The 26,682-nt window shown below is 42.9% G+C and overlaps 1 protein-coding gene and 1 long non-coding RNA gene across 3 annotated transcripts in view; one reads left to right on the top strand and one right to left on the bottom strand.

Annotated features, from left to right (window-relative positions):
* Positions 1 to 26,682, top strand: part of CHST8 (carbohydrate sulfotransferase 8) — a 234,390-nt gene that overhangs the window by 188,862 nt on the left and 18,846 nt on the right. The window lies entirely within an intron of this gene.
* Positions 5,826 to 12,640, bottom strand: LOC310767897. Its single transcript, XR_014551107.1, has 4 exons — positions 12,617 to 12,640; positions 12,426 to 12,502; positions 10,808 to 10,888; positions 5,826 to 5,881 (listed from the first exon to the last, which is right to left on the bottom strand). It is a non-coding gene; the product is annotated as an uncharacterized lncRNA (long non-coding RNA).

Genomic DNA, 26,682 nt, shown 5'->3' with positions numbered 1-26,682 from the left:
GTGTGGGGGGGTATTTTTTCTTTACTACTGATTGTCAGAAATGCAAATGGAAAAATAACTGTCCTGAATTTTATCTGTCCTGAATATTTTATCTGTCCTGAATCTTCCAATATTCAGTCTTCATTGGATGTTTACAGGTTTTCGTGTTATGGGAAGGAGGAAAAAAAATTTCTCTACCCACTTTCTCCATGCCACACATAATTTTATAAACTTCTATCATGTTACCTCTTACGTTTTCTCTCCCAGAAGTAAAAAGCATGGAGACTTCCTGTAGCTTGGGTTTTATATATATATATATATATATATATATATATATATATATATATATAAAGACATTGAAAGAAAGGGCCTCAAATACCCTCTGAGTCTAAACAAAATATATAGTGACTTTTCTTCTCAATGTTTGGTGTTTTACTCCACCCATTCAGCCAGAAGGATTCCTGTGCCCCCCCCCACCCCCATGATTTAGGCCAGGCATAGGCAAACTCCAGCGCTCCAGATGTTTGGGACTACAATTCCCATCATCCCTGACCACTGTTCCTGTTAGCTAGGGATGATGGGAATTGTAGTCGGGCGTTTGCCTATGCCTGGTTTAGGCATTTCTCTGGATTACCTCTTCCAACTCAGCTCAGATGGGTGGCTACCTGGGGAAATGCAGATGCAGATTGTCATGCAAATTTATTTTTTTAAAAAATAAATGAGTAAATCATAAACTGATGCGGAAATAGGGAAAACTGAACGTTACATTGGAAAGATGACAAGCAGAGAACAGCTAAACTTGGCAGATTTGTCCATCCTTATCCACACTCCAAACTGAGTTCTGAAATGAAGTCATGGTTATCATTGCCATCTATGAGGAGCAAATATATTTCCTAAAAGGATGTATGTCATGTTCATTCTGGTTATTTCCTCAATGCTAGCTCGTCTGGCTCTGTGGAAATGGAAGGCAAAAACCATGCCTTCCTGGTTAAGCCTCAGTGTAGCTCTGCAAACTACAGTGGTCCCAGAGGATAATACCGACCCCGGCACTGAAATTATTTTTAGTAACTTTAATACTTCCTTCTCTAGACACCTCCACAGGGTACAGCTGGGAAAAGAACAAAGTCAGTTCACTCTCTTTTTGGATTCATTATTTCCATTTTCAAATAAGTATCTTGTTGCATTCTCCGGGGCAGCTGACAGCAAGAGCCAAAAGCTACAGCTTGAATTTCTCATAAGAGGGGAGATCAATAACCGGGCTGTGACTTAGACACGAGGCACGTAAGCAACCGCTGGATTTCAGGCTAGTATTTTTGGACAAATTCTATACACTCTTTGTGCAGAATGGATGAGCAGAAAGACCCATTCATAGAATCATAGAATCTTAGAGTTGGAAGGGACACCAAGATCATCTAGTCCAACCCCCTGCAATGCAGGAACCTCAGCTAAAGCATCCATGACAGATGGCCATCCAACCTCTCTTTCAAAACCTCCAAGGAAGGAGAGTCCACCACCTCTTGTGGGAGTCTGTTCCACTGTTGAACAGTTCTTACTGTCAGAAAGTTTTTCCGAATCCACCTAACGGTAACCTCGTTCAACCCACATTTTACCAGCAAGAATATCATGGCGGATTTGTCAAAAGCCTTACTGAAATCAAGATACACCATGTCCACATTTCCCTGATCCACCAAGTTTGTAATTCCATGAAGAAGAAGAAATCAGATTGGTCTGGCATGACTTATTTTTGAGAAACCTATGCTGGGTTTTAGTAATCACAGCATCATTTGCTAAATGCTCACAGACCGACAGTTGAATTATCTGTTCTAGGACCTTCCCTGGTATCGATGTCAAGCTCACCAGTTGGTAGTTACCTGGGTCTTCCTTTCCCCCTTTTTGAAGATGGGGACAACATTTGCCCACCTCCAGTCTGTAGGGACCTCACCTGTTCTCCAAGAATTCTCAAAGATAATAAACAAAGGCTCTGAAATTACATCCACAAGCTCCTTTAGTACCCTTGGATGCAGCTCATCAGGCCCTGGAGATTTGAATCCATTTAAAGTAGCTAGGTGTTCCCTTACTACCTCTTTTCCTATCTTGGTCTGCAGCTCCCTCCTTACATCATTTATTCTGTTATCATCAGGTTGGGCATCACTTTCCTTTTGGGTGAAGATAGAGGCAAAGTAGGCGTTGAGTAGTTCCGCCTTATTCCTGTCACCCAATAGCATTTCTTTTTTTTTCCTTTCTTTTTTTTTAAATAAATTTTCCAACATATATTAAAACACAATACAACTGACAACACATAAACAAACAAACATATAAACACGTATAATTTCATAACCTCTTTTTCTTAAACCTTATTTCAACGACTTCCCCATACCTCCCTTTTCTGCATCCCTGTTTTAAACTTTTCCAGCAACCCCTAATTTCAATTATTTATAATTCACTTTCTTTAATCCTTTTTCTCTTACCCAATTATTTGTCACTGCAATTCTGTTTTACGTTACCCATGACATTTTAGCACTCATTAATTTTACAACAGTTCTTAAGATAAACTTTAAATTTCTTCCAATCTTCTTCCACCGTCTCTTTTCCTTGGTCGCGGATTCTGCCAGTCATCTCAGCCAGTCCCATATAGTCTATCACCTTTGTCTGCCACTCTTCCAGCGTGGGTAGTTCTTGTGTCTTCCAATACTTTGCTAGAAGAACTCTTGCTGCTGTTGTAGCATACATAAAGAACGTCCTATCTTTCCTTGGCACCAATTGGCCTACCATGCCCAGGAGAAAGGCCTCTGGTTTCTTATGAAAGGTACACTTAAGTACCTTCTTAATTAATGCTCTTCCTCTTACTTTGGACATAGTCAAATAAACCTTTTTATTATTTTTGACCTCTCTTGCAAGCCTGAGCTCCTTCTGAGCTTTAGCCAGCCTAACTGCCACCCTGCAACTGTTGGCTACTCATGTATATTCTTCCTTTGTGATTTCCCCTTTCTTAAATTTCTTATACATGCCCTTAACTCTCAGTTCATCTGTAACCTCTTTATGAAGCTACACCCATTTCCTCAGATGCCTCCCACTTTTCTTTCTCGTTGGTATTGGGCCTTCAATATTATATAAACTCTCATCCTTCTTGGACTCCCTTCTCACTGAGTATTTCTGACCATGGGATCACATCCAGTAGCTCCTTCAGCTTTTCGAAATTAGCCTTCTTAAAGTCCAGAGTTCATGTTCAACTACACTCAGTTTTGCATGTCAAGGCCCCCAAGCCACCCCCAGGAGAATAAAGGCACAAGGACACAGAAATTTAGGTTAAATGTTATTGGGCAAAATTTAGGCCACAACTTTATTGGTTACAGAATGTGAGCGGTATTGGCTTAGGCATTGGCATCAATAGACTATATCTGACTCCTGCCTGCCTTGCAGGAAGTCTGGTAAGGGTAAACCTCCAGTAGGGGGAGCCCCGCCGATGTGGATTGACTCGAGCATCCCCTGGGTTCCTGATGGGGTCGTGGCATGGCCCTAGCCCCTCCCCGGGCTTCAGACAAGATCCACACCCCTGGATTCCTTTAGCGGAAAACCCTTAAGTATGGAGGGGCAGGTGTTGGCCTCCCCTCCCCAACACATCACTATTTCAATGCCTAACCGCCAAACCTTACAAAGTTGTGATGATTGCTACGAGGTAGGCGAAAACCAAGTGGCTGGTGCCAATTTGCCAAGTGGAAAAAAGTCCTACCAGGCCCCTCAATGGCGACCAACCAAAGTCCATAGCAAGGCCAATGATGCAACCTGGAAAAAAGGGAGGGAGGGCAGGAGATCTGTGGCGCGAGGCTAAAAGAGGAAGTCTCAGAGTCGTGCTGAGGCTTAAATTGTCCCAGGCCACGCCCCCAGGTGAGCTGATTGGCTACCTGGCATCCTGACGTGACCAGGGTCTCCCCCAGCATGACGCGGGACACCGTCCCGCCCTGACGCTGAGGGGAGTGGCTAGGGGGCTGGACCGCAACCCGGCCCCACCAGAAAGTGGACCTGATTTCCCTTGCCTCTGTATCTTGAAACCCAGGAGAACATGATTACTTCCTCCCAAGTTTCTGAGTGCTGCCACTTCATCATTCGTTTGCTGCTTTTCCACAGAATTTGTACCCAAAAAGACTCTCAATATGTCAAATGAGCAAGAATATAAACATTACAATTCAAAATATCTCTTTGGAACAATTGCAAATAATCGTAACTTCAAGAATCAAAATACATCATTAGAAAGGTTAAATCATTGTATTTTTAAATTAGGGCAGATAAACTAACCCTAAATAACAGCCTAAGACTTAACAGGATAGAGAGCAAAGCCTGGTGCAGAAATACAGCGGTATTATGTGGGGCCAGTGGGGTGAAATCCTTTAACAGGGTGCTGCCATAGAAATGGACAGTGCTTGTCCTACCATTAGGCAGAATGAGGCAGATGCCAGAGGGAGGTGGCAGCAACCAGCCCAGCCATTCTTCTCTATCAGAGATCAGAGTCCTGTCATGTCCCACCTAAGCTAGCTTGCATCCCTCAGGTGCACTAGAGGGTGCTATGCCATTGCCATTCTTGACGTGAGATGAACCTTCCCATCCTGTCGGCCTCTGTACCTGGAATGTGAGCCTAGCAAATTTACACCCCCAGTGCCACTGCATGGGAAAGGATGCACAGCTATCCTTTCAAATCTGCACTTCTCCGAGTGTTGTGTTGCAAAACAGGTGTACAAAAAAAAGTTTTTAACAGAAGAAAGAATGCACGGAAATGCTTGTATTAGTGAAAATAATGTGCAAAGGCGGTAATATTAGGGGAAACTTCATAGAATAAGTGGTCCCATTGGGTGAAATACACACAAAGATCTATACAGATTTTCACGTGGACTAGATTTTAAAAGTTAACTGATGTGCAGATGGGGAGAACCGAAGAGAAGACTGGAAAAATGAGGAACTGAGAACACCAAAATGGACAGAAACCTCCTTCCCTGGCTACCCCAGGCATGGATCCTTTAAATCTCCAGCTGAAACAAGGGTGATGGGCAGACATGGTCCTCTGTGGCCTTTCCATATAGGTCCCTCTTCACCTGTTGTGTCAAACAGGCTTCCAGGTGTGCTGCATGTGAGGCAGGCGGCTAGAAGCATGATGCACCACACCAAAATCGCCAAATGGGGAAAAGGAGGTGCAATGAAAGAACACTTTCCATGCAGCTTGTTATAAGGCTTAAATATCCACCTTTCCACAGGAAAAGATTCTGGAGGAAATTCTCTCTCTCTCTCTCTCTCTCTCTCTCTCTCTCTCTCTCTCTCTCTTCCCACCTGCTATTGGGAGCATGGAAGCAGCATTCAAGTACTGAAGTGCCATCTCTGAGGTGCCGTTTTCCTTTCCCTGTTAATTGCAGGCAGCAGAGGCTTGTGCCGTAGTTTGAAATTAAAAAGAAGGTCATGACATTCTAGGGGGCTTTTTGCCATTTATGAAACTGTCACAGGCCTTTCAAAAGTCAGATACTTGAGTCACCAGGGGGGAAGAAAGCAAAATGTGTATGGGGCTTCTGGGGGAGATTGCCTTAATTTTTTATTCATGGTTGAAGTCTTTTATGGCACACTTTGAGACCACTGAATGGTACCCACAAACGTCAGTAATTGATCCATATAGTCCGGGCTCTCTGACGACTTGCACAGTGTGCAATGCATAGAAAGCCGCTTCCGTGCCTGTGATTACGTTGCTGCCTCCATGCAGAAATCATGTAATGAGGAATCCATGCTGTGAACATCCAACTCTTTCATTGACTGGGATGGCTCTGTTACATTTTTTTAAAAAGTGACAAATTTGCAGAGAAAGTGTCAAAGCATCCCTCAGCCACAATGCCTGGCAGTTGTCCATGTTGCTATTTGTTAGCAAGCTCTGTGTGGATAAATGGCAGAGGAATCCCGTGAGTTGAAGCTGCATTTTCTTCCGTAAGGGTAATGAAGCAAATCATATTTGGAAGGAGGAGGGGGAAAGCAAACTCAAGTTCAAGTGCTTAGTTAAAAATATGGATGGTAAAGAAATTCAAATCTGTTTGCATTCACTCACTTTCAAAAGCAATGTGCAAACTGAAACACAGCCACCCTTAAAAATGTGCACATCTCCACATTTTGCAATGCAGTTATCCAGCCAACTAACGTGTACATGAATGAACATACAAAGGAAACTGTGCATTAAAATGCATATGTTAGCAAAAATAGCATGCAAAAATGCATTATATTAGGGGAAGTAAGCTTTACAAAAAGTATCAGTTGGGCAAAAATTGCATAGATGGATGATAGATTAATAATAATAATAATAATTTATTTATATCCCACCCATCTGGCTGGCTTTCCCCAGCCACTCTGGGCGGCTTCCAACAGAATATTAAAATACAATAGTCTATTAACCATTAAAAGCTTCCCTAAACAGGGCTGCCTTCAGATGTCTTCTAAAAGTCTGGTGGTTGTTTTTCTCTTTGACATCTGATGGGAGGGCGTTCCACAGGGCAGGTGCCACTACCAAGAAGGCCCTCTGCCTGATTCCCTGTAACCTCACTTCTCGCAGCGAGGGAACCGCCAGAAGGCCCTCCGCAGATGATAGATATATAAAGACATTAATACTAAATTGCTGATTAATTTTCATGAGGACTTTTAAAAATGAAAAATCATAAACTGGTGTGCAAATGTGGAGAACCAAATACTGGAAAAATGAGAAGTCAAGAGAAATTAAAATTGACAGTTTTGCCCATTCCCATTTAGTTGCAAGTTCTTCTAATGCTCATCTAAACTGGAAAAGTTCAAGGACAGGAGACTTCCCAAATGGCTGGTCTCTCAGTTCCAGTGATTTATTGGCCCTGCATCCATTTCCTTCCCTCCTCTGCCGCAGACTGATGGAACGGTTACAGTGAGGAAGAGCCTCCTGCCCCCCCCCCCCAAGGAACTGTTATGACATCGCCTTCTGGGCCAGGGATTGTTTAGAACAGAGGAGGTGGCTATTCAAGGATCTTAAAATGTTACGGCTGTTTGAACAGAGAAAGCACACTTTAATACGGGCCAAAGGTTTATTTTCATCAATGCATGCATTTCCTGACTTTTAAGCGGAACCAGCCTGTTCTTCAAACTATCCCAGACCTGACCTGGCTATCAAAACCTTGGAGGCCCACCCTGAATCCTGATTTGTATGCTTTTCACCTCTATATATTTGGGGATTTGGGTGCTTTGGGATTTTTTGTTTTCTTTCAGACATCCGCAACAGCCATTGTAGTCATCCATTCCTTGAAAATGAAGTGTGTTTGTGTGGGCATTTCAACTGTTTTGTTGTTGTTGTTGTTGTTGTTGCTTCTTTGTTTTTGTTTTGCCCTCTCTTTTCACATCCACAGGAACAGAAATAACAAATCAATCACCCGGAGTAATTCCAGAATATGTACAGGAAACAAGCACAAAATTCAGACAAACATTTTGACCTTTGCTGTTGGAAGCCCATTTTCTCCATTTATGTCCAACTGCTCACTTAGCACACCCACTTTGCTTCTATCCTGCTTTTCTTTAAATATGTGTGGTGAATATTTGGGGGAGAAGGATCTGAACATTGGCTGGTCCTAAATACGACATCTAAAAAGCTCTCTCTCACACACACACAGTATATATATCCTCTTTCAAGCCCCACCCCCCCCAGGTTAATACACTGTTTGCTTATAACAGCAAGTCACAGCAATAAGTTTTACTTACTAACTAACTTTGAAAGATTATTTGTGGCTGTGCTTTCACAAAAAGGATTATTATCAAAAATTTACAGGATATTGACAGAGTTGCAGGGTATTGATCTTCTGTAGACATCAAATGGGAAAATAATTCTAGGCATGAACCTCTAATGTATGGTGGTTGCATATCTGTATTGATGGGTTTCATTATTCTATTGAAACCAGTTCTGGAGAAAATTCCTCAAAGCTGTTATATCTGTGGTATCATACACCATTAAGAATTCAGTTCATATCAGTCAGTTCATAATGACAGATCTGCAATTCTATCAAGGCAGACTTGAAGCTTATCCAATGGTCACATGAAGACAGTAGGTTGGATCCAGGCTAGGAGAGTTACACATGGCTCCTACTTTGTTGTTGTTGTTTAGTCGTTTAGTCGTGTCCGACTCTTCGTGACCCCATGGACCAGAGCACGCCAGGCACTTCTGTCTTCCACTGCCTCCCGCAGTTTGGTCAAACTCATGCTGGTAGCTTCGATAACACAGTCCAACCACCTCGTCCCCTGTTGTCCCCTTCTCCTTGTGCCCTCCATCTTTCCCAACATCAGGGTCTTTTCCAGGGAGTCTTCTCTTCTCATGAGGTGGCCAAAGTATTGGAGTCTCAGCTTCAGGATCTGTCCTTCCAGTGAGCACTTAGGGCTGAATTCCTTAAGAATGGAGAGGTTTGATCTTCTGGCAGTCCATGGGACTCTCCAACACCATAATTCAAATACATCAATTCTTTGGCAATCAGCCTTCTTTATGGTCCAGCTCTCACTTCCATACATCACTACTGGGAAAACCATAGCTTTAACTATACGGCTCCTACTAGAATCAGTGAAACTTATTTAGTCATGATTAACCACATTTATTTCAATGACACCTGGGGACAAACCTGGTCTGGACCTGATTCACTGAGAAATTCTGGAGAGAGATAGCTGTAAGTACAAAACAGAGACTGATCCATTGTATGCCAGCTCCAAGGGTCCTTTGGGGGTTCCCTCACTGCGAGAAGTGAAGCTACAGGGAACCAGGCAGAGAGCCTTCTCGGTAGTGGTGCCTGCCCTGTGGAACGCCCTCCCATCAGATGTTAAAGAAATAAACAACTACCTGACGTTTAGAAGACATCTGAAGGCAGCCCTGTTTAGGGAAGTTTTTAATGTTTGACGTTTTATCGCTTTTTTATTATTAATAATATTCTGCTGGGAGCCGCCCAGAGTGACTGGGGAAACCCAGCCAGATGGGCAGGGTATAAATTATTATTATTATTATTATTATTATTATTATTATTATTATTATTATTTGCATTACCAAGTTCTGGGGCAGGGTGCCACTAAATATACCATTACCTGGAGATGGAGGTGGTTGCCCCCATGTCCTGCTTGTGGGCTATCAGAGAAAACTGATTGGGCACTGTGATTGGCCAGAGATTGGCTGGCCATCTGTCAAGAATTCTTTAGCTGGGATTCCTGCATTTCAGCAGCTGGACTACATGACCCTTTGGTTCCCTTCCAACTCTACAATTCTTTGAACATCACTGGGATACTAACAGTATTTATTTTAAGACCCCAGCCCACTCCCCCACCCTAACCCTTGGATCATTGCTAAATATTGCTGGCATATTAAGAAAAGATAATTGCAATTTGATCATTCTGCAACTCCATATGCATCCTAACTAAATTTGCTGTGCTTGATTAGCTTTTTTAAAAAGGGGGGGGGAGAGCTACATTTTAGAACAGATTGTGTTCACTGTATACTGAAGAATTCAATATAACTTTTAAAAAAAGAAAGAAAGAAATCCAACTACATTAATCCTTTACAGCAAAAACAATCACCCCTTGTTGCCTGATTTGCGTGGGTTATGGGCAAGAGGAGGTGTGATTGTTTTCCAGAAGGGAAATCCTAGAACTCAGCTAGGATCTAATTTCCCTGCAAGGCAGCATTAAGCAGCTCTCATTTTCCTTGGAGAACTTTCACCAACATCCAGCTTATTTTCTTTGGGAAGGAAGATGCTTTGAGAGTTGATGCTATTATAGTCTCAGAAATAGCGTGTGCTATTAAGCAAGTACCACTTAAATCCTAGGCTGGGCGAAAAGCCAGCTTCTGGGCTTTAATCATCCTGAGCACACCTGCAGCACATAATAATGAGATGTAAAGTCACCCCAAACAATAAACAGGAAGTTTAGGAAATGGGGACTGAGGTAGATGGGGAGCCGCTTGTCTGGAAGCAATTATTTTACGACAGCACGGAAACGATATCCGGAGCACTTTGTATTGCAATGAGATGTAGCCCTGGGTTGTGGGATTAAAGCTGTCATTTTCTAAAATGGCACCTTGCCTGTAGACTGGAGTATCCATCTGCAATAACTGTCCATCTTCTAGCTGCACCCAATTAATAGCTGTTCTTAATGCAAATGTGAGCCCCAGGTTCACGGTATCTGCATATTACAGCAACTCCCCCAAACCACTTCGTAACCAAATGCCACCAATTTGTAGAGAACATTCCAAAATTCTCCGCATACAGATCTCTTCCTAGATTTTGGAGTTGTGAATTGAAAAGCAGGCTTGGTCAATTAGGAATTTTCCACTGTTATTATTTCAACAGATATCAATATTGAATTAGAAAGTTTGCACTGAAAACCAGGTGAAAACAGTGCTTTTTTCTGGGGGAATGCAGGGGAACGTATACCCCTAAACATTTTGTGAATCTTTGTACTTTTGTCCATTTACTGTATTTATTTTTCCTGATTTGAACTATAAAATAGTTATTTTCTAGAGTCAAAATGAGAGTACTCCTAAACATTTTTTTAAGAAGAAAAAAAGCACTGGGCTGTGGTAAATTGTGAATTGACAGACTTTTGGACCCACTTCTTTGTGTTAAGGGCCTATCTTTGTACCTAATTACTGGAATTCATGTTTCACAAGTCTAATTTATGTGGTCTCAGAAAGACCACAAAGAAATGAGGCAAATTGAATTAAAGCTAAACTCTTGCTGCTGTAAGGCTCGCAACCTCCTCTGTTTAATATCTTCCTCCCGCAAAAAGGTTAAGAATTATTTCTTCCGTAATTTAAGCATCAGTTTACCTTAAAAATGGAGCCTCATCTTGAGGAGTCGTCTGCAATTTCCATCCTGAGTTCAGCAGGGGATACAATTGATCTGCTCAGCTGTAAGAGAAAGTGGGGTCAATAAACCCTACAGGAGACCGTTTCAGTGGCCAGCAGGACAGGGCTCCTATGACTTTGGCTCCAGAATACTTTAGCAACTGAAATCCATCAAAAAAACACAAAGGGTTGGGCAAGAAATAGGATTGAGTGAGACAGAAGATGCCAGCAGGTTATGTAAAAAGGTAAAGGGACCCCTGACCATTAGGTCCAGTCGTGACCGACTCTGGGGTTGCAGCACTCATCTCGCTTTATTGGCCGAGGGAGCCGGCGTACAGCTTCCAGGTCATGTGGCCAGCATGACTAAGCTGCTTCTGGCGAACCAGAGCAGCGCACGGAAACACCGTTTACCTTCCCGCCAGAGCGGTACCTATTTATCTACTTGCACTTTGACGTGCTTTCGAACTGCTAGGTTGGCAGGAGCAGGGACCGATCAAAGGGAGCTCACCCCATCACGGGGATTCGAACCACCGACCTTCTGATCAGCAAGTCCTAGGCTCTGTGGTTTAACCCACAGCGCCACCTGCATCATAAAATGGTTGCAATGCATTGTGGGTGTTCTGAAGCTTCAGTGGGGGACTTGGTGAAAACCACTCCATCTTCTTGTGTTCCAGATCTGCCAAATCCAAACTTTGAACTTTGGACAAAAATGATTGTTAAATGTGTTTTCTGTGGGACATGCAAAATGAAGTAATTATTCAAGCAGTGCATAGTTAAATTATAGAACTCACTCCTCCAGGAGGCACCAATGACCATCAACTTGGATGGCTTTAAAAGCAGATCAGACAATGGCCATGATCTGCCTCCACTGTCAGAGGTAGTCTATCTCTGAGTACCATCCCTGTCAGCAACTGGAGGAGAGAGCATTCATACTCAAATCATGCTTGAGAGTTTCCCTGTGGCATCTGGGTGGCCATTGCGAGATGCTGGACAAGATGGGTCACTGGCCTGCTTCGGCAAGATGTTCTTACGTTCTTATGTTCCCCAATATCCCAGTTGCATGGGAAGCAAATCTCCAGACTATGTGAAAAAGGCTGATTATTCAGCTCCTCCTTGGCAACACTCAAATTTCTGCCTTTAATTGTAGTTTGAATGTTTCCTTTCTTTTTCCTTTTCTTTTAAATGACAAAGAGAGGTAGCAAACATGTCATAACAATCTTAGCATTAAGAATAAACGACGACGGGTGGAGGGGGACAAAGACACATTTTCAATGATTTATTATTAAATTCTTCACTAAAAAACCAGTAAGTTGAATTTTCCTATTAACGCAATTGAGAATGTAATGAGCTTCTTAATTTATGACTTCAGTAAGTTTCTCTGATTTGAATTATAAAACTATCATGCATGCAACATTCTAATTGCCCGAGTGTGTCTGAAGATGACAGTTTGTTTGGTTTTCATTCCGGCATCTAATCTAAATAAATTAACAAATAGCAGACAGTCTCTGCCGCAAGTCATTGTGATATGTGAATAAATGGGTTTGCTTTTTTTTTTTAATGGATAGATTTTAAGTTATTAAAATAAGAATAGTAAACGTACCTCTTTCTTAGACCTCAGAGAGTTGTTTTTCTTCATGGATGACAGCCTTGGCATTGTTTTTAGCCACAGGGGTATCCCTAAATCAAAATAGATGAGGAGCATTTTGCAGGAGGTTTCACCCCAAACGGCAGAAGTTGTCCTTCTGCACCCCACTTCAGAAGACCTTAAACAGAACGCAAAAGGAAGCTCACCTGATCCAACGTCCTGTTCTCACCATGGACATCCAGGGGCCTGTGAGAAACTCACAAGCAGGATCGGAGAAAGATGGCCCTAAGCAGCAGCCATAGGTGTGGTGGTGCTGTTGATGAATGAAGAAGTGGAAGAGAAGGGGGATGGAGATTTACTCAGAACAACGCTATTATTCCATGGGGCTGCATTCCCAAGCCTCTCTCTGTAAATACTGGATAAAAGCAGATGGTAAGGACTTTTCCTTGTCTTATCCATTCCTGCCATGGGGGTTGGTTCCTAAGCTGCCCAACACCAGATTGGGGGCCATCAGTGCCTCCTGTGGGAGCAAGAGCCCTACTGGAGTCAGGGCCAGTCTTAGCATTAGGCATATTGTGACAAGCGCCTCAGGTGGAAGAAGCTTGGGGTGGGGCAATGACAGCTGCCCCCTGACTCCTCCTCCTGCTGAGTTCCTGGCCATTCCCCTCTGTTGGAAGAGATGTGTTGCACAGTCTGCCCTCCCTCAGTCTTCTTGTGATACAATTTTCTAGTACTGAAGTAAGATTCAATTGTCATCTCAATCAGCTTCTGTACACGGAATAGAGGAAGCCATCTTTTTTGGATTTGTTTTACAGTGGTACCTCAGGTTACATACGCTTCAGGTTACAGACTCCGCTAACCCAGAAATAGTGCTTCAGGTTAAGAACTTTGCTGCAGGATGAGAACAGAAATCGTGCTCCGGCGGCGTGGCAGCAGCAGGAAGCCCCATTAGCTAAAGTGGTGCTTCAGGTTAAGAACAGTTTCAGGTTAAGAACGGACCTCTGGAACGAATTAAGTACTTAACCCGAGGTAGCACTGTATTGTAATGTAGCATAAAAAAAAAACCATCCTTATTTTTCCATTTCAAAAATATATATGGGGTGGGTGTGTCATCTTGTCCTTTGCCTCAGATGGGGAAATGGCTTGGTGTGGCCCTGCATGGATACGGCCAAATGTCCATCTAGTCCAGCATCCTGCTTTTCAAAATGGCCAGCTTGATGCTTCTGGGAAACTCACAAGTAGGGAAGGAGGGCAGTTACCTTACTGAGGGCAACAGGCCCTTCCCTGTTGTACATCTTCAAGCATCCGGTGTTCTGAGGTCTGTGCCATCTTTGAACAAGGGCACCTCAATTAGCAAAAAGCTTGTTGGCAGCTATTTGGGCTAATAGCTTGTGCATAGACCCCTCTTCCTCCCTCGGTTTGCCTCATCAGCTCTTAAGCTGGTGATAGTCTTGTGACAGTTTCATGGCTGCTCTTGTAATCCCCTCTAATTTCCCTCAGGGTTCAGTCAAGAAGGAACAATATGAACACAGCTTTAGACCAAATGAACACATTTATCCATCAAAATGGATGCAGCAGACCCTCAAAGTTTCCCTATTTTTCAGGGACAGTCCCGGATTTACAGAAACTGTACACCTGCTTGCTGGGGCTGATGGGAGTTGTAGTCCAAAACATCTGGAAGGCACCAAGTTGGCAAAGGCGGCTTTAATGCTTCTGAGATTACTCCAAGACCCCCTCTGCCCCATCACTTTCCACAGCTAAGCTTCTGGTGCTGCTGATCCGAATAGGTCTTTCCTTGCCACAGACCAATGACTGTCCCTTTTTTAGAGGACAGTATAATGGCATTTGTCAAGAGCAAACTGTGGTGAATATCAGGCCTCCTGCCCCTACGTAGGCAGAGAGCGAGCCGGCAACCTGAGGTGGCCAGATCAGAGGGAGAGGAAACCACTGTGTCTAACAATGCAATTTGTCACTGCCTAGACTCGCCGGCGATGTGGGATTATAAAAGAGTACATCCAAAAGGTTAAGGATTTGTCTGCAGCATTGGAAAGTGATATCAAATTGAGATCGCTTGGGGGAAATAAACATTCACTGCTGTGAGGAAAAGGAGCAGGCTTTTTGCTACCGCCAGTTACATCACCACTTGTCCTTGTTATGAGTGTCTATCTGCATACCCACAGTTGAATGCTTGGGGAAGGACTGATCTGGTGTCCGTGGGTGGCCTGCGCTTGGCTTGTGGAGCATCATGGGAGGCCAGGAAGAGCCTCTTTCAAATCTCATCTCAGACACAAGGAGGGATGAACGGATCTGCCAATTTCCATTTCTCATCAGTTTGCAATTTGTTTATTCAAAAAATGTCCCCAGGGTTCAGTTTGCAGAACTGGCACTGTTGTAGGTGCCACATAATTCTCATGTCACACTTGTGAGAAATCAACCTTTTTCTGTGGCAACATCTATACTTTGGAACTCCCTGCCTATTGACACCACGCAGGCACTTTCACTGTACTCTTTTCTGCGCCTGCTAAAAATGTTTCTGTTTAGGCAAGCTTACCCAGATATGTGTTTTAATCTCTTTTTGGTTTATGATTGATTTTAAGTATTTGTTCAGTGTTTAAAATAGCTAATTTAACTTTTTTTACTGAGATATCGAATTGTTTTATTCTATTTGTAAACTGTTTTGAGATTTGTTTTTTTATATATATATATAAAAGAGCAGAATATAAATTTTATAGAATACTAATAAATAAATAAATAAATAAATAAATAAATAAATAAATAATGATAGTCTTTTAGAGCACTTTTTTTCCTAATACAGTGGTACCTCTGGTTGCGAACGGGATCCATTCCAGAGGCCCGTTCGCAACATGAAAAGAACACAACCTCGAGCAGCGCATCTGCGCACACGCTGGTAGTGGTTTGCCGCTTCTGCACATGTGCATGAAGTCATTTTGCACTTCTATGCATGCACGAATGGCAAAACCCGGAAGTAACCCTTTCCGGTACTTCTGGGTCACCACGGGACGTAACCTGAAAGAATGTAACATGAAGTGGACGTAACATGAGGTATGGCTGTAGTTGCCATGTTGCCAAATGTACATACATGTTCCAGCAAGTTCTGCTAAAATACTGCATTTTGTGTGTTACAGTAATGTGCATTTTTGTCCACATTACTTGGCTGGAGAACTATTTCTAAGTTTGGAGACGTGCACGTTTTAAAGGACGGCTGTGCTTCTGTTTGCATGTTGTTTCAGACTGTGGTAATTAGGCAAGCTCACCTATAAATGCGAACCGAATCCAATTTCTACCCCAGACCTACCTGTGAGATGCATCTGTCGCACTCATTATTGACTTTCAGGAGGAATCTGAAAAACATTCCTGCCTACCTAGTCATTTGATGCCTGGATGATACTGTTCTTGGCAACCCTGAAATTACTGGATGAGAGAGCAGTTTTAACGTATTCTTAACATATTCTTAGTATTCTGTTTTTGGAATGTTTTTCATTATGTTGTTATTGATATGTTTGCCACCCTGGGGTCCTTTGGGAGGAAGGGTGAGGTATAAAATTTTAGTTGGTTACAATTAGTTACAGTGGTACCTCAGTTTTCAAACATCTCCGTTGACAAACATTTCAGTTTTCGAATGCCATAAACCCAGAAGTAAATGCTTCAGTTTTCAAACATGCCTCAGAAGTTGAACATGCCACACAGCTCCCCCTGAATGCAAGACCCTGAGGCCTAGCTGTCAGCTATTGAGTTTTCGGTTTTCAAATGTTTCAGAACTCGAACAGTCTTCCAGAATGGATTACATTCAAAAACCGAGGTACCACTGTAGTTAGTTAGTTAGTTTAAAAATATTTCCACACCGCTATCCATTAAAAATATCACTGTGGATTACAACAATAGTACATGAAACCATACTATAAAAACCATATTAAATAGTTAAAATAAGAGATTGACTAACTATTATGGAAAGGTCTTCTCAACTGCATGCATAAGCCTGACAGAATATAAATGTTTTCAGCAGGAATTTAAATGTTGGAATAGAAGGTGCCTGCTGAATCTCTATTGACAGAGCATACCTTCTAACATATTGAGTCCCAAAATCAGAACACACGTCTTCCTGCCCATGCTCCTGCACAAGTCATGTGACCAGCGCAAGATCACAGACCCCAGAAGTTGTGCTTTCTCTCAGGGCCACACTGGCATGGCACTGCACAATACACTTTTTTTGAAGAGGAGCACTTTTTCGGGGTGAGATCTCGGCACAAAACTGTGCAAGATCACAGCACCCAAAATGGCTGTGGTGCTCTCATGTGAGGAAACAGAATTTTTTCCATTTTTCCCCAGGATACTTGTGGGGTATAATAGAGCATTCCACAATACTGGGCACTTTCCCCTAGTAGACACACCTCTGTACACATTTTTTTCATTGCAAAACTAGTTTGTGAAAGCCATAGAACTTTGAACGATATCTGAATTTTGGTTTAGGTATGGTTTTGGGAAGTGCGAATTAGGTAAGCTTGCGTTTTAATGCAAACCAAATTCATCTCTATGAGCCACGTGCTGATGAGGAAGCTTTAGCCAATCTCCTATCTCTCAGCCTGAGCCTAGGCCATCTGAACTATTATTTTTTAAATTGAGCATCATTACATTTTTACCCTGCAATTCCATCAAGGAGCTCAGCCTTTCGCTCATAGACTCCCTCCACTACTTTATCCTCACGACAACAATATAAGTCAGTCAGAAAGACTATGGCTGGCCAAGGCCACGCAGTCGACTTACTGGCTAAGCAGGGATTTGAACCCAGGTCCCCTCTGCTGTAAGTCCAACAAGCCTGTGTACTGTAAGAGCTCTCTTGAGGCAGAGAGAGCAACAATAGTGGTCTTCCTTACAGCACTGTTGTGAAGATTGCTTAGATAACGTACCTGAAACACTAGGTATGTCTGTGGCCAGGGAGGCCTTCTAAACTTGGAGGAATTGGTATGGTTTGTGGGGATTGCTGAATGCAGCAGAATGGCGATCCCCCTCTACTTGCGATACAAAAATTTTATTTTATTTATATATTTTAAAAGCTCATAGTTGGCTGTACGGGTAAGCTGAGCTGTCGTCAGCATTTTCCTTTTTATATCCACCTAATGACATTTTAAAGAGCTGTAGATCTGCAAAAATCAATAAAGAAATAATGGGCTACAAGTGAAAGCATAAACCCACTTGGCGCCTTCAGATGCAGGCCGTTAAAGTAATTTGAGCACATTACCAAAAGTTGACTGTAACCGCAGATCAAAACTCAATGCAATTCATCCCGCCTGGGGGGCGAGGGGCAGTTGTCGTTTTTTCCTATGGACAGCACCGCTGCTAAGCTGCCTTTTCTGTTGGAAGTGTTGGGATGCAGCTCAGCTTGTATTAAGGCTGGTGGGTTTGCATGGGCGAAAGGTGGATAGCGAGTGGAACCTCCAAGCTTCCTAGACCTAACCAGTGCTGACCTTCCTTCTGAAGTTAGACTGCTCAGGACTGCTGACCTCATTTCTACCTCCTCCCTTCTTTGTCCTACCACAAGAGAGGAGACATCTCTGTTGAGATCAGGGACCAAACATAGTCCCCTGCTTCGCCAACTTAGACAGAACTAGGAACTCTTTGCATAACTCTTAGGTCAGCTACCAGGGCTGGGCCTGTTGTCTAGGGAAAAATTCTTCTTATACTAAGTTGTGGCACTTTTGAGGATCTGCCTCAGTGGGATTTACCCCCTCCTGTAACCCCTCAACTGAACCATCAATCAATCAACAAAGCAGGCATTTCTTTATATTTGGGAATATCCAGGATAACAAGGTCAAATAGATTTGTGACAACTAAGGAATATGTAGAGCCTGGAATGATGCATGACAGCAATGCATTGGACATGGAGCTGCTTTTGAAGACAGCCCAGAAACTAGGAATAGCCAAATCTCTTGATTTTGGTTTATGACAGTTCCTCGTTTTTCAAGTGGAAATTCATAGGAATTTCTGTGTCTCACAAGGCTTTCAAGAGCATTGTGCTCAGACTCACTCTCCAGGTGAATTACCCATTCAGTCAATAAGAGACATCAAGATAGATATATACCGGTAAGTGTTCAAGGTGGCCAAACTCATAACAGCAGTACTGTCAGGGTTCAGCCCTGCCTAGACTTCAAACTACCTCGTGAGCCTTTCATGGGCAAAAGGCAGCATAGAAATAAATACCAGGCAACTCTCAATTTACACAGGGGTTATGGTTTCGGGATAGTGCATAAGTCCAAAATCATGTTTGGTCAAAACACATTGGGTTCAGTGGCGGGTGGGATTGCCAAATGTGTGGTTTTTTTCCTTGATGCCCAACCCTTGTTTGCCCACTTTTATTTTATTTTTTAAATTTGCCAAATTCATAAAGCTGAATGTGCACAAGTTAAATGTGCATTAAGTTGTGAGTTGCCTGATTAACGAATAAGAAACAGAAGCAGGTGGCAAGGGATGGACCTCCAGCATCTATATCAGTTCCCAATCTGAGCTGCTTCACTGCTAAAGCAACGTCTCATTCAGAGTTTCTCCATGCCACACTTTCCAGTTGACACTTCCTTCATTTGGTGAAGCTGCCTGTGGTCTTTGCAAACATGCCATAATAAATTTGCTAGTCTTTATGATGCTACAAGATTATTATTTTTGTTTTGCTGCAAAAATAGTTTTATTGAGCCAGTGTGGTGTAGTGGTTAAGAGCGGTGGACTCGTAATCTGGTGAACCGGGTTCGCATCCCCGCTCCTCCACATGCAGCTGCTGGGTGACCTTGGGCTAGTCACACTTCTCTGAAGTCTCTCAGCCCCACTCACCTCACAGAGTGTTTGTTGTGGGGGAGGAAGGGAAAGGAGATTTTTAGCCGCTTTGAGACGCCTTAGGGAAGTGATAAAGTGGGATATCAAATCCAAACTACTCCTCCTCCTCCTCCTCTTCTTCTTCTTCTTCTTCTTGCTTTTAGTTTGCTAAATTTGAAATCTTTTCTATTTTATCTTTTTTCTTCTCTTATCTTATTGTACATCACTTCGGTAACTTTCCCTGTGAAGCAGTTTATCAATCTGCAAAGATGACAAATACCTCATAACTGAATTTTATGGGGAGGGGAATATATTCCATTTGGAACACTCATCCTCATGTTACCCAGAAAGCAGAATTCTTTCCATTTTGATTCTAGTTCTATGTCTATGAAAACTTACTTTATGCTGGATTTGAAAGCTGCTCTGCAACATTAAACAAGAAAAGTTCTAAAAACTGGCACCAAAACCAAGTATTCTACCAAGCAGAGAGAAGATTTGGAGTCTTTTCCCCAAGACCACAGTTGGGGAAAGAAATGTGCCTGTTTCATAGATATAGCTGAAGAAGTCATAAACTATCAGTCCAAGCTAACAGCTAAGCTGGTTTTGGAAAACAAAGATGCTCATTTGATTTCAGTTAAGAAGGAGCAGGAATTGTTCTCTTAGGAGAATTGCAAAGAAAATTCATGCTTTGTACAATCACTTTCTCATTTCCTGTGATCAAAATATTTAAATTTAAATTGGTGGGGAGGGGACAAATTATTTCTTCCTTGTATGCAAATCCTGTACATCTTGATGTATGTGGGGGCCTCCTATTTAAGGCATTCTCCAGGAGCTTTCTAGGAATACTGACACATATAAACAAGGCTTTCCCTCAGTGATTTCCAGCTTTTAGTTTGCAGAGCTTGGCAATCATGTCTGAAGTTCCTGACAGTCATTACCAGGCTCACCCATGTGGCATTTGCCCAACACATTGCTGTCAACTGGATGGTTATTACCGTCTTCTTAATGTAGGGGAAATGAGGAAAATTTGACATCTTTTTGCTACTAAATTTCTATATTTGAATTTGCCATAACTCAGATGCAAGGAGAACTAGCAAATACATTAACAAAGAGGTTGGTCACAGTTTTACTATCTCTGTATCACATGTTTAGAATGGTACTTTCCAACAACAATCAAGTTATTCTTCTAGCAATTTACCGTATTTTTCGCTCTATAACACGCACCAGACCATAACACGCACGTAGTTTTTAGAGGAGGAAAACAAGAAAAAAAATATTCTAAACGAAACAGTGGATGTATGATTTTTGTGGTTCAGGCTGTGGCCACAGACATGTGATCTGACAGTGAGTTTGGAGTAGCCCAATGCAAAAATCCTGAGGTTCCATGTGGATCCATGCTTTGTAACCACGTTTTTGCACCACTGCGACCCCAGGCAACAGTGGGTGCATGATTTTTTTGGTGCAAGATGTAGCCATGGACATGCTATGTGATCTGATGGTGAATTTGGGGTGACCCAGTGCAAAAATCCTGAGGATCCATGTGGATCCGTGCTTTGTAACCACGTTTTAAGTGGGGAGGGAAGGAAAAGCACTCAAGGGACAAGGAGCACACATGGGGTGTGTGGAGAAGGATGCTGCTAATAATGCTATTTAGCGAGCTGAGTGGGGAGGAGAGAGGGACAGAGAGCCTGCTTGCTTTAAAGGAGCCAACCGGACAGGAGCCGCTTACACTCGTGTTAGCGGCTCCTCTCCTCTCCCGCTTTGCTCCTTTAAAGCAAGCAGGCTCTCTGTCCCTCTCTCCTCCCCACTCAGCGGCTCTTCTCCCGCTTTGCTGTTTCAAAGCAAGCCACGGAGGAGGGAAGGAAGGGGAACCATGGATCCTCTGCTCACAACTGCAGCAGATCCCCCCTGCCACCCATAGGCATTCGCTCCATAACACGCACAGACATTTCCCCTTACTTTCTAGGAGGAAAAAAGTGAGTGTTATGGTGCAAAAAATACGGTAAATAGCACTGGCAATGAACATGACTGCACATGTGCCCCAACTCCCCCAAAATTCAGGACAGATAAAAGAAAGTCTGTCTTCAAGCAGTGCATAGTCATGGAACTGGATCCCACCAGAGGCAATGATGGCCACCAACTTGGATGGCTTTTAAAGAGGACCGGACAAATTCATGGAGGCTGTCAGTGGCTACTAGCTATGATGAAAGCTATGCCATTGTGCACTGTGGAAGGCAGTATGTCTCTGACGACCAGTTGCTGGAAACCAGAGGAGATGAGAATGCTGTTGCGCTTGAGTCCTGCTCTCGGGTTTCTCACAGACCTGTGGTTGGCTACTGTGAGGACAGAATGTTGGCCTGATCTAACAGGATCTTCTTATGTTCTTAGAAAGATCGACTTCAGCCAGTATAGCCCTGTATGTAGCAACACAGTCATATAAAAACTTTATTAGGCCTAGTCTAGACAGGTTCAGATTCATTCAGTGTAGACACGTAACTCATCTCATAATACAGTGGAACCTTGGGTTACGTACCATCCTTCTTACGAACACTTCGGGTAACAAGCTCTGCCAACCCGGAAGTAGGTCTCCTGGTGGTGAACTTTGCCTCAGGATGTGAGCAGAAGCCATGCGCTGGTGGCGCGGTGGCAGCAGGAGGTGAAAGCACGCCTCAGGTTAAGAACGGTTTCAGGTTAAGAATGGACCTCCGGAACAAATTAAGTTCGTAACCACTGTAAAAACTTTAGGTGGCAGAGAGAAAGTTTCAATGTTCCTCTTAGAACAGGAAGTTCTCCATGCATAAATAATAGCATTCCAGGTAGAAGCACATCATGGTAAACTGCTTTGATGTTATTTTTATGAATTTGGGTCTAAGAGAGAGGGGGGGAGCGTAGCTAGGCTTTGGTATAAAACCAAAGAAACAAACATTGATATGCAAACATCCGTAATTAAAATACACATTACAGCAATCCCCTTAGAATGCTAAAATATAAACATCCATAATTAAAATATGTAGTGAAACAATCCCGTTAAAACAAGACAGCAATTAAATTATTTACATTATTTATATAAATGATTTACACAAGGGGTTTAAAGATATTCTTCTGAAGGACTATGAGGTGAAATGTACACACATACAAAAAACGTTCTGAAAATGCTTTTTTAAAAGTGTTTTTTAAAATACATTGAATTTTCCATAAGGCTTACCATCTAGTGTCACATTGTATATTGCACTTATAACACATTTAAAACGTTTTATTTGCAGCTCTATAGCTGAGTCCTGAGTTTCACAGCTCTTACATTCAGAGCAATACACTTATTCACTTTTTGCACACCCATTTCAATACCATTTTATACATCGTGTGAGCAGTGTACATCTCCCTTGCGTTCCCTGAAATTTTATTTATTTATGTATTTCACAAGCTTTATATACTGCTTGATTACATTAAAAAAAAACAACAACCTCGAAGTGCTTTACAGAAACTGCTCTACCCAGGTATTACGAATTACTCCAGGAGTGGGGAAGCTTTGGCCCTCCAGAGATGTTGCTGAACTACAACTCCCATCAGCCCCTGCAGTAAGCATGTTTTCATTGTGATTATCATAGATGATGATGATAGATAGATAGATAGATAGATAGATAGATAGACCATTAGCATTTAATTGCACTTTAATTATGTTTGTTTTATTTGTCTTTACCTATAAGCTTCCTTGAGTCCCTGTCTAGGGTAAAAGTAAGATATGAATAAATATACAGTGGTACCTTGGTGCTCGAATGGCTTAGTTGTCGAACAAATCGGCTCCCAAACGCCGCAAACCCGGAAATAAGTGTTCTGGTTTGCCAACATTTTTGGGAAGCCAAACATCCGATGCAACTTCCGCTTGAGTGCAGGAAGCTCTTGCAGCCAATCGGAAGCTGCACCTTGGTTTTCGAACCATTTCAGGAGTCAAATGGACTCCCGAAACAGATTAAGTTCGAGAACCAAGGCACCACTGTAATAATAACAACAACATCTGGAGGGCCAGACATTCCCCACACCTTCTCCACCCCGAGTCAAATCCTGCCAACACTCATTTATTTATTTTACAGACTGCTTTACATCCTGAAGCTATGGAAGCAGTATACAAAAAGATTATAATCATAAATATAATAAAGATTAATGAGGACAAAACATCAAAATTGCAAGGTCTAAAATAGCAACACCCATCTCTACAAATGCTAAGAATAATAAAACTACTTCTAACATAAGAACATTAGGAGAGCCCGCTGGATCAGCCCAAAGGGGGCCCATCGAGTCCAGCATCCTGTTCTGACAGTGGCCAACCAAATGTCTCCATGGGAAACCCGCAAGCAGACCCAAGCACAAGAGCCCTCTCCCCTCCTGTGACTTCCAGCAACTGGTATTCAGAAACATTGCTGCCTTGCTATAGAGGCAGAGCATAGTTGTTGATGCTAGTACCTGTTGATCGCCTTTTATTCCATGATTCTACCCAATCCTCTTTAAAGCCATCCATACTGGTGTCCATCACTGCCTCCTGTGGGAGCGAGTTCCCTAGTTTAATTATGCACTAAGTGAAGAATGACTTTCTTTTATCTGTCCTGTCTTTTATCTTTCACATCAACAGTTGTACAATTGATATTCAGTAAGTGGCTGGGTCACACTTCAGGGAAATCCTGTTTAAGCAACCTTCTTCAGTAGGTGCCGAAACATCACATTTATGCCCACATGCACCAGCACGATGCGCTCAGCTCCCTCCTTCCTCCCTTGCAGAGGATGCTCTGAAGTGCCCCATTAAAAGCATTCAGCTGAACATGCTTAGAATCAGATAGCAAAGCTGGTTCCTGGTCATGGGGAAGCTTGTAAGTGTGGTCAGCCAGGACTTAGATGCTTTCTTCTGAGGGGTGGGACTAGTCCTGCACCACCTATTCCTGTTGTCATTGCTTGCTCAGGCATCATGCTCAGATCCAATACTGTACAGTCCTCACTCACCCCTTTCTGCAGACATTTTGGCACCTGAGGTGAACCACAAAATGATGCCCCCCTCCCCACCAGGGAAGAAGGGGTGCGTGAAGATCTACATCAGGAACAAGAGGGGAAGAAAGATCGACGACATCTTTGTGGATCCTGTGGGTCCTGCTACCTGAGGCCCTGCCTTTCTCGCTTTGATATGGTTTGTTTGCTTCCAGAGCAACCAACCCATGCCTCCACCAACTTGGGGGGCATTAAAAGAAAACTGGACAAATTCATGAAGAAGAAGAAGAAGAAGAAGAAGAAGAAGAAGAAGAATAGTAGTAGTAGTAGTAGTAGTAGTAGTAGTAGTTTGGATTTGATATCCCGCCTTTCACTCCCTTTAAGGAGTCTCAAAGCGGCTAACATTCTCCTTTCCCTTCCTCCCCCACAACAAACACTCTGTGAGGTGAGTGGGGCTGAGAGACTTCAGAGAAGTGTGACTAGCCCAAGGTCACCCAGCAGCTGCATGTGGAGGAGTGGAGACGCGAACCCGGTTCCCCAGGTTACAAGACTACCACTCTTAACCACTACACCACACTGGAAGGAATGGTCGCTATCAGTGACTATTAGCCATGGTGACTATGCTCAGCCTCCAATGTCAGAGGCAGCAATGCTGTCTTAAGCCTTCTTGTAGGCATCTGGTTGGCCAGACTAGATGCCAGACTAGATGGGCCAGTGGCCAGATCCAGTAGGGTCATCTTATGTTCCTGTGTTCTCCTTGTCGCTGTATGTTAGACATTCCAGAGCAGCTGAAGCCAAGGCAACATGGTACATTTGTTTTCAATGTGCTATGGCCACAAGGTAACAAGACCACAACTTGTGTTGGGTCAAAGAGGGGGGGAAACGACTGGGGGGGGGGGAGTACATCGCAAAGATGTGGACTGTATTGACTGGCAAATGCAAGAGAAAATATTTATCAATAAACCTAATTGATGCACTGTAAGTAAAGGAACATTATAGATTAAATGTGTTGGGAACAGAACATGAAGGTTAGTCTATCACAATTCGACTCACTGTCTAATTCTGATCCCTCTAACAACATCAAAATTAACCTGTGTGTATCCTTTACTGTATATCAGAAAGCATAAAGTAGGGCAGCAACCCATTTTACTCTGCAACTTGGGCCAAAGATAGAGTTCTACTTATTTCTTAAAACCGGAACATTCACACTGTCCCTGAAAGCAATCAATTCTGAGCTGGCTGCTAAGTCAACCGTTGCAAACCAGTGAAAATGGTGAGCACACCCTCCAAGAGATTATTGGCTTGTACTCAACATTGCAAGTAACCCTAATCAAGGAAAAACTGAGGGTTGATAGAAGGAGGATATCCATTTTCCTATTATTATTATTCATATTAATATTATTAAATTTATTACCAGCAGGTCTCAAGTTGGGTTACAACAATTGAAAATTGAAAACAGTTGGAACAGAATACAGTCACCAAGGATTGGGTGGCTACTGAAAACACATCTTAGACTGATAACCAGACACAGCTCCTTATGTACACAAGAAACAGGCATCTTGTTGCTGGCAAAGAGAGAACAGACTCAGCAAATCTCTATTTGACTATATTAAACCCAGAAACCTTAGCACAGTCTCTGCCAACCATCAGCTCCCATCAACTACAGCCAGCACTGCCTTGCTGATGCCAAGCATTCTGCATGAGGGATTCCCTCCTGCAAAGCTCGACAGAGATGCAAAGTGATATTGTTGAAAAACTGATACAGATAGGCGTTGATTGACTTCTCTGAGCTGCAAGCTTAGGGGGCTTGTGATGCATACCTAAAAGGAGAATGAGAGCTTTACAAGTCCCATATTCTTCTCTGACTTGGATTAAAATCTGAGCCTTAGAAGAATACCCAATTTGCCCTCCAAGCCACCAAACCTCACTCTCCAGCCATGGCTGGCCTTACCATTAGGAGGAGTGAGGCATCCCTGGAGAACCCTTGAAAGGGAGGTAGATCGCTGGAGAATACTTGAAGGGGAGAGAGCCCCACCCTGCATTCTAAGTCATCCTGGCTGACCTGTACCATCTATTTTTAAATAAATCCCAGGCACTAATTGTCTCTCAGAAATAGCTCAGACACAACTCCTCCCTCCAGAAGATTTTGTAAGTCTTCAGAGAGTCTGAGTTCTGACTGAGCAGCAGTCGGTTTCCAGGACTTGGTCAAAAAGTAGAGTTGCATTTAAAAACACTCTGTACGTATGCGCAGGATGTTGTTTTAAATTCCAGGCAGTAGACAAGTGTTCTGAAAGAGAATACTGCTTGATTCATACCACACCAGGGCATTACAAGCTGAGCAAATCCGTATTTCAAACAAGGTTATAATGAGGTTTGGAAACTTGTATTTTAAAACAAAACAAAAAATGCTCGCCATGTCCTGCCACAGACACCTGGGCAGCAGAGCTGTGATACACCAAGGTCTCTCTTCCTCAGTGCTGGG

Source organism: Podarcis filfolensis (assembly GCF_964270895.1).
Source record: "Podarcis filfolensis genome assembly, chromosome: 8".
NCBI lineage: Eukaryota > Metazoa > Chordata > Lepidosauria > Squamata > Lacertidae > Podarcis > Podarcis filfolensis.
The sequence above is the reverse complement of the archived record's forward strand: the minus strand, read 5'-3'. Positions and strand labels throughout refer to the sequence as shown.